This window comes from Alosa pseudoharengus, unplaced genomic scaffold (genome assembly GCF_046254945.1).
Source record: "Alosa pseudoharengus isolate Yale_2024_CS ecotype anadromous, Long Island Sound unplaced genomic scaffold, YU_APseudo_1.1 YU_APseudo_1.1_scf_18, whole genome shotgun sequence".
Taxonomy (NCBI): Eukaryota; Metazoa; Chordata; class Actinopteri; order Clupeiformes; family Clupeidae; genus Alosa; species Alosa pseudoharengus.
In genome coordinates this window covers 20,404,457-20,419,529 of record NW_027468650.1, presented here as the reverse complement: position 1 = coordinate 20,419,529, position 15,073 = coordinate 20,404,457, and the positions used below count along the sequence as shown (strand labels likewise).

Sequence of the window (15,073 nt, the reverse complement as noted above, 5' to 3'; positions counted from 1 at the left end):
AGCCAATCACATCAAGTTAGCCAGTGAAGAACCAGAGCCGCTCTGATCAAATTCAAAGTGTGCGTCTTACAAGGGTGCGGCTGCTTGGGTCTGCATGATAACGTCTGCAGTGAGCAGATTTCAGGTAGAATTTAAATGATAATTGTTACCGCATTATGCTAATTTAGTAAACCAAAATTCACTGTCTGACTGACAGTTTTTGTCACAATGTAGAAATGCAGGGAGTCAAAGTGAAAACGGGGGTGGGGTGCGCGCACCGAGACACTTGTTTCTGCAGAAAGACCTTTGGCTACTGTTCTCGGAGCATTATGCTTTCTCTGTCTATGATCTGCAGCTTTTCTCAAACTATGGGCCTCCTCAACAATTAACCTAATGGTACACGTAGCCGCGAAATTAAGTTATGCCCGACACGTCTGATTTGCAGCAAGATTGAATTGGAACCACGGACTGAAAACAAAAATAAACTAGGCTAAAAGTTTCCCCAATCAAAACTTATAAATTTGGTGTCATTAACTATATAGACATATCCCAGTCAGCACACATATGTCTCCAAGACGCTTGGAAAAGATCAGCTTAATTACATTGCGTTCCATTTAGAACGTCTTATTTGGCCTGATCTTACAAACGTCGGCGGCATTTCACTGTCATATGTGTCGTAGTGCTACATCTACTGGAGGTCTTATTGTCTTAAATACGATCGCGTTCCATGTAGAAGGGGCCGTGCACACGACGCCGGTTTTTGTGAAACCGGTGAGGTTTTGTTAACGGTTACGCCTTGCATGTACACGACGCCGGCAGTTTAGGAGACTGAAACCGATAGCTTTTGAAACCGGCTTCCGAAGTGAGAACTTTTGAAACCGCCGGCTAACTTTCGCCGTGTAGACAACTTTATGACGACATAGCCCCACCTCTCAACTCTGCCACGGCACTCGACCTGACATGTTGCTTGTCAAAACAAACCAAACCATTTATTTATCATATTAAAATGTTTTTCTTTCCCCTGTCATGATTTATGTGCACAATGTAGCCTACCAGCCTTTAGTGGCTAAGTTAGAAGCACACGTTAGCTTAACTTAGTTAAACATTAGCTTACTGCATGTTAGTGTTTTCTCCAGTGGTACTCAGACCTAATGCAATGCATAGGCTAAGCATTTGAAATTTCACATAGCAGTCACATACCTTGAAAATGAACTTTATTGGTTTAACAGTTGAATTGAAAAACGAATTGTCTGTAGTCTCCTTATTTCATGCGACTGCTTAACCAGAGCAGTTATTAGACATTCTCTGGCTTAACAAACTGTTTTAACAATGTTTTCTTCTACGCGATTCACACGAAATTATCGTTACGCTTCTGCACAGCGGCGCCAACGACTGGTCTGGCATATGCACTACAGCACATTTAGCCGGTTACACCTCTGTGTGTACACGCGAGGTTTTTTCTTGCCGGAGTCGTTAAAGGTGTGAAAGCGGTAAGAGAAAATCCACCCGGCGGTGTTGTGTAAACGGCCTCTTAGTTTGATCTTACAAACGGCGGCGTCAAGACAAATTTGAGTTCTACATCTGAGAACTAAGATTTCCAGCATGTAGAACTCAAATAGAACGCTTATGAGCGCTCATGCAATGTGTGCGTCCCTGCAGCAAGTGAAACTGGAGGTAACGTGGGCTAGAAGCAACAATAGTTTAAACAACGTGGCTTCCTGTAACTATCAATGGAAAAACCATAGAAACTGCTCATCATAATCTTTAAATTGACATTAATTAAACTGGCTATATGCAACACAATGTATTTATATTCCCTTTGCATAATGGGTGGACTTCAAACGTTTTTGAATTTGAGCTTACAGTTCTGTCACTATTCTGTGTCCTTTACATTTATTTAATAGGTATTAGTGATACCTCGAAATTAGGCTGTTATCTGTGAGGCAATTTGTAGTAGCCTGCTAACCCACATGCACATAACATACTTTCTGAAATGATTTCTTGATTTATAACATGAGATATGTCTCCATGTAGGGTAGTGTCAAATAGTGAAGTGATAGCAGGTAGACCATGTAGGCCTACATGTCACATGAGCCACACATAGGTGCTGCTTCTTCTGTCCCTTCCAAACTGCATTACAATGGTGTGTTTAGTAATCAGAATCTCAATTTTTTTTCGGGGAAGAAACTCCCGGACACCAATATAGTCCGCACCCCTCTCAGAAAATACTTACAACGTCCCTGTAGGGAGTTATTTATAATTTGGCTAGATTGTTTCATTTTCCTATCCCACAACCCCCACACTTTTAAAAAGCTTGATACGCCTCTGTTGTTGAGGGCTTGACCCAGTTCGAATTATACCGTGAGCTTCGGGGGGTACCGCTATTTCGACTGGTGACGTTACTCTCCATTTTATATAGGCTTACACACATGATTTCACACTTGTGGTTCACAGTCAATTTTCTTTCGAAATATAGGTCATATGACCCTGGCTGGCTGGCCGACAAGTTAAAAGAAACGAATCATTCTAGCAAGCACAATTTACCTTACACGTTATGGGAGGGGTTGGATTTGGTACTGTTTCAAGGTGCGCCCCGTGCTTAAAATTGCGCGCCACAGTCAAATATTTTTTGGTATAGCCGTGTAGTGCAAACATGGAAATGCATACAGAGCAATAGCATGGGAAAGGCAAACATACAACTTAAATTTAAAGGACAATTCCGGCGCAAAATGAACCTAGGGGTTAATAACACATTTGTACGAGTTCGACCGTTCGCTGGGATTTATTTTCATGCTAGTCGAATGTGACCAGTTTTATTGCAAACCGCTGGTTGTTCACATATACAGGCAGGCGATGTGAACTAAAATCAAACGTAATTTGCTCAATATATGCCTATCAGAAGTAATAGCTCCGATGTAACATAACTTGTATAGTGTACTTACTTAGTGGATGTCCATCTGGTCTCTCTGGTATGGATCGCCGCCTCCAATTTCTTTTCGGGACATGGAAAAAAGTTTCAACTACAGCCCTGTTTATAAATGAGGGGAAATCTTCATACTCTACAAAACACTGCGTCTCTTGGGGATCGCGACGCAACAGGTCCCACTCCATGCAACACAGGCACTCCTCTTCGGTGGCTATAGCTTCACAATGTCCGCAGGTAGCCTAGAGTTTCCAGAAGTGCGAGGCTGTGTGCAGCATTGACTACAGGTAGCTCTCTCTCTCTCTCATAGCCCTTTCACGGAGCTCCGCAGCTCTTCGTTGGTAGGCTATATTCCGACGTCCAATAAGGGTTCATCCTCGATGTCTTCAAATTCGTTCAAATAGCCTGCCATCTCTTACGTCTCCTGTTGCGTTCAGTGCTTCTCTTTTGTACAGTCCTTTCTTTCAGCAACAACTTTTCACACGAGATTCACTTCACATCCCAGAGTTTCGTTTTCCCAAGGCGCCTGCCTGTATGTGAACCAGACTTGAACGGTAATGTGTTTCTTTTTAATAAACTGCCTGTACACTTACAAAGTTCTCAATGCTTCGGTTTACATGTAGAGACCCTCATTATGCTACTATGTAAGTGTGGTGCTATTTTGAGCCTTGTTAGTGGTATAGAAATAGCGATTTCTTTCTACTGGACGTGTGCCCCGAAGGCTAGCGTTAAACGCTAATGAGCGGTTTGCAATAAAACTGGTCACATTCGACTAGCATGAAAATAAAGCCCAGCGAACGGTCGAACTCGTACAAATGTGTTATTAACCCCTAGGTTCATTTTGCGCCGGAATTGTCCTTTAAGACCCAGAATTGTTTACAGATGGGCCACAGAAAGTCTCCCGTTTAATAGCCAAGTTCACCTAGCCTAATACAAGACCAGCCTTTGGTTCATTTGATTCGTTTTTCTTGGATAGCCTAAGCCTGCAAAACATGCAAATAAAAAATGACTTGTTTACGGTTGGAAAACAAATATCTTCACGTTGCTTACACTGTAAAAAAAAAATTCGTAAAATATCTGTGAAATAACAGATAATTACTTTCTCATAAAAATACGGTTATTTTCCATAATTAAAATACAGTTTGTAGTTGTAATTTTAACAAGATTTTGCCTTATTTTCATGTTATTTTTAATGTTTAATTAGAAAGTCACATTTTAAAACAATGAAATTACCTATAAATATGGTAAATAAATGTTGTATTACGAATAATACTGCTTAAATTGAAAGAAATGTGCTGTTCTTAGCTGGTTTTTAATGGAAAAAGGTTGTATAATAATTTATATTTGATGTAATATAACAGTAAATGGACATAAAATAATGTGATTCATCTTTCAAAACATGTAAAAAAATGTTGAAAAACATTGTCTTGGGTTTACAATTACAATAATTTACTTTTATTTTTAGATCACATCAAATGCATATTTAGTTATTTTACATTTGTTTTTAACATTTACTTAAACATTTTGTTTTAAAACAATGAAATTACCCATAAAGATGGTAAATTAACATTGTAATATGAATAATAATGCTTAAATTTACAGAAATGCGCTATTAGTTGGTTTTAATGGCTTTATTTTATGTAAAAAGGCTGTATATTACTTTATATTAGATGTAAAGTAACAGTATACAACAATAATTTGCAAACAAACAAAAAAAAGTAAAGAAAAAGAAAAAGTTGAGTTACCAATTTACAGTAACATTTCTATCCAAGGCATCCATAACTTGGTCACCATAGTCACCATACATGGATTACAAACTTACATTAAACCTCACTGGAAATGAATCCATACTATATCCAAGGCATCCATAACTTGGCCAAGTAATCCACAAAATTGATAACGCTACATAATAGCTTACATGAAACCGCACTGGATATTAATCCATAACAGTCTGTAACTTGGACAAAGTATCCATAATTTGTGAGCACTTCTTATTCCCTCCACTCTTAGTCTGCAATTCTGGTGATCAGTGTGAGAACCTTTGGACTGACTGCAAGTTTTCTTTTGGTGGCTTCCGCTCCACTTTTGATCCCTTGTCCGGATTTATCTTGAAGAGGCACCTGTCAAATGAAAAAAAAAACTTTAGTCACTGTGGACTGTACTGTAATTTAATGTTTTCATACATTTGCAATAAGGTTACACAACAGTGTAGACAGAGCTTGCTTGTGAAAGAGTGTTTGGACATACAGGGAACTGTGGAATTGAAAGATATCAATAATACATTGTCCTACTCCGTGTATGGGTCGATCTTTCATCATTTCATAACTCAATCAGAAAAAAAGAGAAAACAAGGTTGTTGTTTTTCCTCTTACAATAAAATCAGAACATTAAAATGAAGTTTTTGATATTATTTTGTTATATGATATTTGGATAAATACAGGAATTGCTTGGAAGACTTGTGGAAGTGCAGGTGCTTTACTTTCAGCCTACATGCACAGCAGAAAAGCCTGACCAGAGATCTGCCTGCCGACTGCAAGACATGTCTCCTAGACCGGGCAGGAGCCAGCACCATCTTCAGTAATGTCCCTTCAGGTCCATCTCGGCAGCTCCATGCTGCTTTTCTCCGCGACCCAACTCCACCTCCTAGTGGGGCCTCCTCAGTGGCAGTGCTGGTTCCTGTCTGGTCTGAGTGACTCCTAGCATGAGTGTTCATGCGCAGCAGGCTGTCAGGCTTCCCTGCTGTGAATGTACACTGAAGGTAAAGCACCTGCACCTCCACAAATCCGCTCAGGTTTTTAAGGTTAGTACTGAATGTTTTATCTTTAATTATTAACATTTAAAAAAAAAGTGCACTGAAAACTCGCATTATTAGGCCTCTGTACTGTTAAAGGAACACGCCACCCAATGTCAGTAGTAATATATGTTCTTACCTTAACTTTCACGAGTTGAGTCATACCTCTCCCGTGTCGGTACGTGCACTGAAGCGCTCTGGTGTGTGGCGCGAATGTGTTAGCATGTTGCTATGCTAGCGGGCTCAGACGTAGCCATAGAGGGAGGAAGATAGCAGTAATCAAAAACATCCACGTTTTCCCTACTTAAATACAGTTGCACGAGAAGTTGATAACAACATGACAACATGAAACGTGGCGATTTTCCAAGCGAATAAACAGGAGAACTACAATGTGTGGCGCAATAGCACTTGGGGGTACTTCGCCCTAGCGTAGTAATATTAGTTAACACCTAATTGTAGATCCTATCCACCACAGACCTGGATCGACCCCTCAGCCTCCCCCTCCGAGGTCCAGGTAGTGGTTAAGTAGATTGTGAACAATCATGGTTATAACATGCATTGTGAAGTATTATAGTGATTTCATGTTTCATAGAATTCCGCTTCGCTGCAAACGGTGGATAGGATCTACAATTAGGTGTTAATTAATATTACCACGCTAGGTAGAAGTACTCCCAAGTGCTATTGCGCCACACATTGTAGTTCTCCTGTTTATTTGCTTGGAAAATCACCACGTTTCATGTTGTGTGACCTTACACATTTTTATCAACTACTCGTGCAACTGTATTTAAGTAGGGAAAACGTGGATGTTTTTGATAACTGCTATCTTCCTCCATCTATGGTTACGTCTGAGCCCGCTAGCATAGCAACATGCTAACACATTCGCGCCGCGCACCAGAGCGTTTGAGTGCACGTACCGACACGGGAGAGGTATGACTCAACTCGTGAAAGTTAAGGTAAGAACATATATTACTACTGACATTGGGTGGCGTGTTCCTTTAATGAGGGCAGAGGTGGGCTGCAAAAAAAAGAGATTTTCAAGTGGGCCCTGAGTTGACAAAGTTTGGGAACCCTTGTACTTATCATTTCAGCACTTGAGCAGTGCTCAGTTGTACAGTATGTGCATTATATAATATATATAAAATCTCTCGATGGGCAGCACCCGTCGCTCATAGTGCCCCCCACCTCCCCCCAGACACCAAAAATGAACCTACCTCCATAGTAATGTCATATACCAGCTGAAAGCTGAGGTTCTCAACAATCGATACAGGTAAAGCTTTCCATGCAAAAATAATATTTATTAGATCTAAAAATGTCTTAAAATACCCTACCCCCATATGAAGTTCGTAAGAATCCATAGATGTAAAATATCGGCATTGTTTTGTTGACAATATATCGAGAAATCGTACAAGCCAGCACAAACAAAAACAGGGAAAACAGCGATTTTGAGTATGATGTCCATTGTTGTCGCTGGCTTCACAGTAGTCTGTGACCAGGAGACCCTTCCGCATAGTTTGACACCACCCATGTCTCTGTAGGACCAACGGGAGTCGAGAAAAATATATTCTAAGCCAATGAGGCACGCGAGCCATGAATCTGTCATCCAACGTTGATGGGCCAATAGCGTTGCTTCTGAGTGAGCTTCCGAGGCGGGACTTACATGTCCGTGTAGCCAATGAGCAGACGATTTCAAGGATATGCGACACATCCCCGCCATCCCGGTTCCTTCCTGCGTTATGCTAATGCGCAAAGAGGCTTGTAATTTCTTCATAAAAGTGATTCTGTGCAACAGATGCATATACTCACCAGAAAGGTGCATCTCGTCAGACTGTGTTGCTTGGAGGACTGTCCAAGACATCTTGTTGGCCTTAATAAAGGGCAGATAGTAGTAATACTTAACCATACAGACATCACATAGCTCAATCTGGGTATATTAATACCCAACATAATTATATACTCAGTAGCCAATTGACACATTTCAAACTGTTCCTTTCTCAATATAATGCAGTACAGTACACCACCACTAACACCCACTATGAAATCAATGATGAACAAGGTATAGTTTAGTTATCACCTTTTCGAAAACATCAACAAAAATGTAGAAAGGATTCTTTGAAGTATAATTCATAGTAGAACTTCTGTATTGGACTGCATTCATTTGAACAGGTGTACCTAATGATTTTGACTATGCACATTTTTCTAATGTCAAAGTTGATTGTACAAATTGAAACACATACTTGACTTTTTGAGCAGTGACAGAAGTTTCCTGGCTTCAATTGGTCTCAGGAAAGAAAGGAGGTCACTCTCCTGCAGGTAGCTCAGGTCTTCCAGGTCTCCTAAACCTTGCAGACGCTCCAGCAAAGGCAGAAGTGGGCTCTCTATATCCATGATATCCAAACATTAGTGTCAGATTTTAACTTTTAACTTACTCTGAGTCAACAATGCTATGCTTAAGTGAAATTACCCTTGTCCCACAAAGCTTGTACACAGGCAAAGGATAATAATCTAGTTTCTGCTCAGGCTTCCAACATTTCATGCTCTGCCTTGCTTGCTTCACTTCATACAATGCAAATGCTGGCATATAAGACACGTCATGAGGTGTAACAATAAAGTACACATGCTGGTCCTGCATCACAAGCATGAGCTCAATCTGTCCGAATTCAAGTGCCTCACCTTGGTTTAAACACAGAAAGAGTCCCTTTTTGTACTGAGAGCCTTTCCACTGCACCTTGTTAGCTGACTCAACATTGGGTTCTGTAGAAAAGGCAAGAGGGGTAATAATCGATTATTGTTCATTGTTGCAGCTCTAAACAAATGTTCGTCTTTCTCTCTGCCTCTGTCAGTTAGATCACAAATGCAAACGTAATGGCTCACTGTTAAGTGGTAAGCTAACGTTAGTGGCTGGTCGTGACAACGTTGATGAAACAAAACTAAGCATCTAAACATCTTTTTAAAAAAAAAATGAAACTTCGCGTAGGAGAATGAGAGGGAGAGTGCGCAGGGCATAGCAAGAAAGGCTGCATGTATTAGTTAAGTAATTAACGTAGGTCTATTAGAAATAGCGGGGACATAGCAGCTAGGCTATTTGAGATATTGAAAATTGAAAACGGAGGCGAACTGGTGCGACCAGAGAAAAAAATTAGTCGCACTAAGCAGACTTTTGGTTGCACACTGGAGCCCTGAATAAACTATCCGAACATATTTTTGCTAAAACTAGTAGACTACCACACCGTTGCTGAACGTATGTTATTTCAGCTTTCAGCAAAGTTCAACCAAAGTCCTATACCTAGCTAGTGAACAGAACTAGCAGTTCCATTCACGCTAGCTAGCGAAGTTAACGGGCGAAAATAAATAATGTATTCTGTGCCCAAGAGAGTGTTTCATTGGCATCACACACTAACAATGATACCGGTAATAAAAATAGTAGCCTACACAATATATAATTACACAACGTGAAGACGCCGACGGTCATGCTTTTGTCATCATAGTTAGCTAACATGAGTAAACTCGGAGGAATGGTGGTAAATAAACCTAATGCTACTCAGCTTCAGTTTGATACTTACCTTCTAGCTTCGTCCTTCCTCCAGCCTTGACATCACTTCGAAGTCGACCAAACGGGAACCGCCGCGCGATGTTGTTGGGTTGACACCGGTTTAGTGTTAGTTCAGCGTAACTTCAAAGACTGATGTTCCCAACAGCCTTCTCAAACAGATCCTGTTGACCAACCCAAACGGGACCCGCGCTTTTCAAAGCACGTACTCCAATGACATGTCGCGTTGTTGTCGTCACATTGTTCCGGTTCAGGTGCCGTGAGATGTTTTTTTGTTGTTGTTTTTTGGTGTACGTGTGTGTGCAGGCCATAGACAGTAAAAGAAAGGTGCAGGCAGACGTTGCATATTAATGCTCTGTCATAAGATCTGTTCTGACAGAATGTAATGCTTTTAAATGGTAGGTTAAGGAAACAGATGGAAAGCATACAGCCTAGTTTATGTGGTTTTATCCTGGTATTGGCCTCCTTCACTTTCCCTATGTCTGTTTAGATGTCCTTTCAATATAAATGTTAATAGCCTATAATGTTAATAAATGTTACCATCTAGGAAATTACAGTAATTGTAGTTATTTTCAATGAAAACATTAGTCACTTAACAAAGAAATTATAGTAAAATTCCTAATTAAATAGTTATTTACTTTTAATTTCTCAGTAACTTTAAACGATTTTCTACTTTTTTTTAGAGTTTTAAAGTTGAATTTTACAGTTTATTCCCTTAAATAACAGACAAATATTTGTGAAATTACGATATATTTGTGAACGTATTTTAACAATAAATATATGGATTTCTAATAGGATTTTTTTGTAAAAGAACAGGAATATTGTGTGTTTTCACAGTTACAGTGATTTCATGTTAGTTTACATTTGACATGTAAAATCACAGTCTCTTTTTGTAAATTAAATGGTATTTTAAAAATACAGAAAAAAAATCTGTAAAATAAACAGTAAAATTCTGTTATATTACAATTTTTTTTTACAGTGTAGCCTAGGCATTTCATATCATGTAGCCTAGTGCATTTTGCGCCTGGTGTTATATCAGACATTCCAAATCTCCCGCATATTGATAGCGCCTCCCTGGCGCCCGCAAATGAGATACAATCTCCCGGAATCTAGAACAAGCAAGCAAGAACACGCACGCGAGACCGAAACTTCAAATGGCGTGTACATCTACGCACAGATGATGGAGAGTAGCGCACAGATGATGGAGAGGGATAGAGAGAGGGGTGGTGCGTATGTGCTTTCAACGCATCTAAGACGTATCTTTATGGAGGGGGATAGCTGTCAAAATATTCGTGTCCATAGATTTGATACACGTGCGTATTTGTCTGTAGTTGTGCATAAAATAAATATTTGTGAATTCTCGAATGAGTCCAGTCGTGCATAAAAATATATTGTCTGTATTATATCTATCAGAATACGTATGAAAAAAAATATGAATTCAAAAATTACAAGTACGAAATCAAACTTTACAGTTGGCTTTCTTTTCCTCCATACATCTTGACCAATCAGTTTTCAGTGCAGGCGGGATTTTATCTCTTTTATCCCGAACTAAATTCATAATTTCAGTGTATCTTGGAACAAGAGCCAGTGCCCCCCCAAAAAGGAACATTTAAGACCCATTTCACATCAGACTGCACGAAAGTGTACCCTTGTCTTAGCCTAGAAATCTAGACGCACCCTAGCGGCAGGCTAGTCTAGCAACTCTCCGTTGGCTTGTGAGCTCTTGTGAGCTCCGTTGGCTTGTGAGCTCGAGTTAAGCTTTTATTAAGTTGGCAAAAGTTTGAACTGGCCAACTAGCTCCGCTGGTGGGAAACGCATGGGACTCATAGCGGTCCTATTGCGTACAGAGGGAATTTGAAAGACTGTTTGTAACAGTGCATTGGTTTCTTTGTTGAACAAATTGGGATGCAATGTGAGCCTTGAATTGGATGCCATGCAGGAATTTGCTAGGATTTCAAAACCGGATTATGAACATGCTTTGCCATAAAGAAACGCACGATAGCGTTGGATTATAAACATGCTTTGCCACAAAAACAGACACAAATTCGTAAACGTGGGGTAAGTCCAGCTATATGAAGTTATTATTTTGCTGTCACTTTGTCTGTTTTATAGGATGTACTTGATATCAAATGATAGCTCTGTGTCTCCTCTTTCATCTGACGTGCGTGGCATATCTATCCGATCAGGGGTCCGCGAGTAATTCAAACGAGAGTAATGGGTGTGCAGCGTTGGTTTGTGTACATGATGTTATTATTTTGCAGTTATTTTGTCTGTTTTTATAAGCCAAAAGGATCGATATTCATGGTACCAATGGATAGCCCTGTGTCTCCTCTTTCATCTGATATGCTTGCCATATATATGCGATCACGGGTTTGCAAGTAAATCAAATGAGAGTAATGGGTGAGCAGGTGAACGCAGAGAAGTATAGACTGTAATATGATGCAATTTGATTTAACCCGTTTAATCCCAAATTTTTCCCAGACTTGAAAATATCAAAATCATGTGTCTTGAGTAACCCTTTGAAGTAATCAATTACTATTTTTTCAATTTTTCCTGAAAAAGTGGGTGAAAAGGAGTGTTTTATGCTTGGTCACAATTGTGACCGTTGGGAAACAACATAGTCCGATTTTAGGGATTTTCACACATTTCATTATGCAATCATCTAATTTTCAATACATTCCAGGCAGAGATGATATGGGGACATTGCCCCAGGTCTGTTCTTCACATTAAATTTTTTATCACAATACAATACTCAACATTGCCTCAGCAATTCTCTATTATATTCTATGTGTGCCAATTTTTACATAGAAAAGGCATTATATCACATTGGTATGACTATAGTGTAAACAACACCACCCTATAATACAACAACAACCACAAATGTTACAAAAAGTGATGTTGTTTGTCTGTTTGTTTATTATTGTATTATTTAATTATATAATTAATTAATTAATTAATGAATTAACTTATTTAATTACACAACAGATTGTCCTGCAAGTCTACTGCCATACTTCCAATGCCATTAATTGTCTTTCCATTGGGCCAGCAATTGGTCTCCTTTGCTCAGTGGTATTGTTAAGGTCACTAAATGAAGTGAACCTATGTTACCTGTCGGGTATACTACGAAGCTCGATTAGTGGGTTGGCGAGGTATGTTGTGCTCAAAGCCAGGGTATGCTGTGACACCTGGTCGGAGAGCAGGTTATGTGCTAAGTTATAGCTCAAATCGTGTAAAATACCGCCCACTGACCAATCAATTATCTTGAAAATTGAAATTCTCACGTATAAGATTCTGTCATATATCTTACAGGTGGAGCTCCGCCTCTCCAAACATTTTGGATATTGCAGGCGCTTTAACAGTGTTGTGCGTGCAAATATGCCACTATGGACGTGCATACCATACAACATCTGATTACAATCTATTTATTCTATGTTATAGGCTAGACACTAAAAATGACCGCAGTGTAGATTACGCTATTGCTCATAAATGCTGAAGTAATCATTTTATAATGTAGGCGGTCTTGTGAGTCTCCAAGTTTCACGATTGGCCAACATCATCCGTGCACAGATCTGAGCTGAAAGCCTAGTTTTACAAATGTATCACATAACTGCTATCGTGGTATCACTTAACTTATACCCCCAAGTCAAAGCTTTGTGTAGCTTCGATATGTCTAGATAGCCTAGATATGTCTAACATGCTTCGTAGTGTGCCCACAGGTCCCTATGCTCCAAAGGCTTTATAAAGCCCTATGTTCCCAGTGTCCTATGTATCCTGGGACCTATGCTCATTCAGGTACCTATTATGTGCTTTATAAAGCTGGAGGACCCTGGAAACATACAGTGCTTGACCTGGGGAACACAGGACCCCTGTCCATAATCCTATTACATATAAACCTGAGGAACATAGGAGCCTGCTCTGACTTCAGTTATTGGCCCAATCTAGTGTCAGAGGGGTGTGATATCCACTATATTGCTCAATTTGATTAATTTTACCACTGAATTAAGTAAGGTTCTAAATGCATAATAGGAAACATTCTGTAATTTGGACATAGTGTCAGAGCAGATTGTTGAGACACTTGATCTTTATTTTTGATCACATGAAGCTTTGCTTATGGTTCGTCTGACTGGTCCCTGTGGTAGAGGCCTTTTACTGTATATAAATGGAGGGGGTATTTTTGGGAAAACGGGTGGGGAATATATTTTCTGCTAAGGTTGTTCATGTCTACTACAAGTCTCTGCATAAATTCAGCCAATATGCCTTCAACAGGCTGACTGGCAAGTTGATTTTACCCCCCACCACCTAGTTTATATGTGACATATGTAATATATAGTCAATACGTATAATGATTTACTGTTTTTGAGGTGTGATTGTAATATCTGTCAGTTAGATCTGATATGTGCAGGAAGTGACAAGGAAGGGAAAGTGAAATTAAACTAAACAATAGCATAGAAAATCAGCTATTACAATACCTATGTATAATAGTGTGGTATAATGGATTTTCTATGTAAAAATGGGCACACTTAGAATATAATAGAGAATTGCAGAGGCAATGTTGAGAAATGCCATGTGATTCACATTTAAATGTAAAGAACAGACCTGGGACAATGTCCCCATATCATCTCTGAATGGAATTTAGTGGAAATTAGATGATTGCACAATGAAATGTGTGAAAATGACTAAAATCGGACTATGTTGTTTCCCAACGGTCACAATTGTGACCGTCATCATGTTCACTCATGCTATGAGAACGCTGAACAAAGTTAACATATTTCAATTCCATCCCTCCATACTAGACACCTTAAAGATTATGTGTACCAAAAATCTTTGTCCTATGTTTACATAAACATACTTTTCTAAGCTTTAGTTTGGGAGCTTTTGGGCAAACATTTTCTGGTCAGGGTGCAACCAAAACATAAGCACCTCTGGCCATGTGACAAATTACACTACACATTTGGCACTGCACATATTTAACTGAGACCCTTTCAGGTTTCTAGTTCTGGGAGAAATGTATTGATAATTCATCCAGTAACAGTTTTAAAGGCACAAGAGCAAGATTTTTTTGTACGGTCACTATTGTGACCGTTGGGATTAAATGGGTTAATTTCATGATTTTCTTTTATTTTCATACTTGATCGTACAGACAAGTGCGTAGTCTCGTTGGAAAGCCCCACTTCTGCTCTGTCACGCAATAAAAGTTTTATCTCGCTGCAATGAACAGTTCCGGAGCAATGTAACAAAGAAGAAAGGGTCTATTTTTTGACGCACTTTGCGTCAATCGGGTTCTAACAAATTAACGCTTGGTCCTTACTGCATCGCGATTAACATGTTATGGCTGACAGCCCTAATACAAACATAAAGTTAACCATCTCCTTGCTTAACTAGTTGCAACTGCCGCTAGCTAGCTGAAGTTTACTGTCGTATAGATGTAGCAAACCATGTTCAATCTTTCTGCCAATTAACATTAGCCTACTATAACTTAATTGAGTAGGTTAAATGCCAAAATCCGATGTTGATCCGTCATCACTGCACCCTCGATTGACGTTTACCACAGTTGCCTAAATATGTGCGGATTCTTTGAACTTTTTTGAACACAGATCCGCTGTTCATAAGGCCATAGCATAGGGCCTACATATGCACGTACTGTTTGTACAACAGGGCAGGAGCACGCAAAATACATAATTCAATCTCTCGAAATTCTCGCTTGACCCACAGGCAAACGCGCTGAGACCAGGTCGGGGGCCCCCTAGCGGCTCGGGGCTCCAAGCAGTTGCTTGGTTTGCCTGTTGACAAGGTGCGCCTCTGACGACAAGGTCCCCCAAATACCACTAGGTTC

The 15,073-nt window shown here is 39.7% G+C and overlaps 1 long non-coding RNA gene across 4 annotated transcripts; it reads right to left on the bottom strand.

The window, feature by feature from the left end:
* Nucleotides 1-4,533: 4,533 nt before the first annotated feature.
* On the bottom strand, nt 4,534-9,506 carry LOC143131091 (uncharacterized). 4 transcript variants are annotated; one of them, XR_012988034.1, is made up of 5 exons: nt 9,254-9,506; nt 7,928-8,444; nt 7,497-7,557; nt 5,393-5,641; nt 4,534-5,022 (listed from the first exon to the last, which is right to left on the bottom strand). It is a non-coding gene; the product is annotated as an uncharacterized LOC143131091 (long non-coding RNA). The 4 variants fall into 4 exon arrangements; XR_012988033.1 differs by lacking the exon at nt 9,254-9,506 and having other exon boundaries at nt 7,928-8,068; nt 8,364-8,637; XR_012988032.1 differs by lacking the exon at nt 9,254-9,506 and having other exon boundaries at nt 7,928-8,637.
* Nucleotides 9,507-15,073: the final 5,567 nt, after the last annotated feature.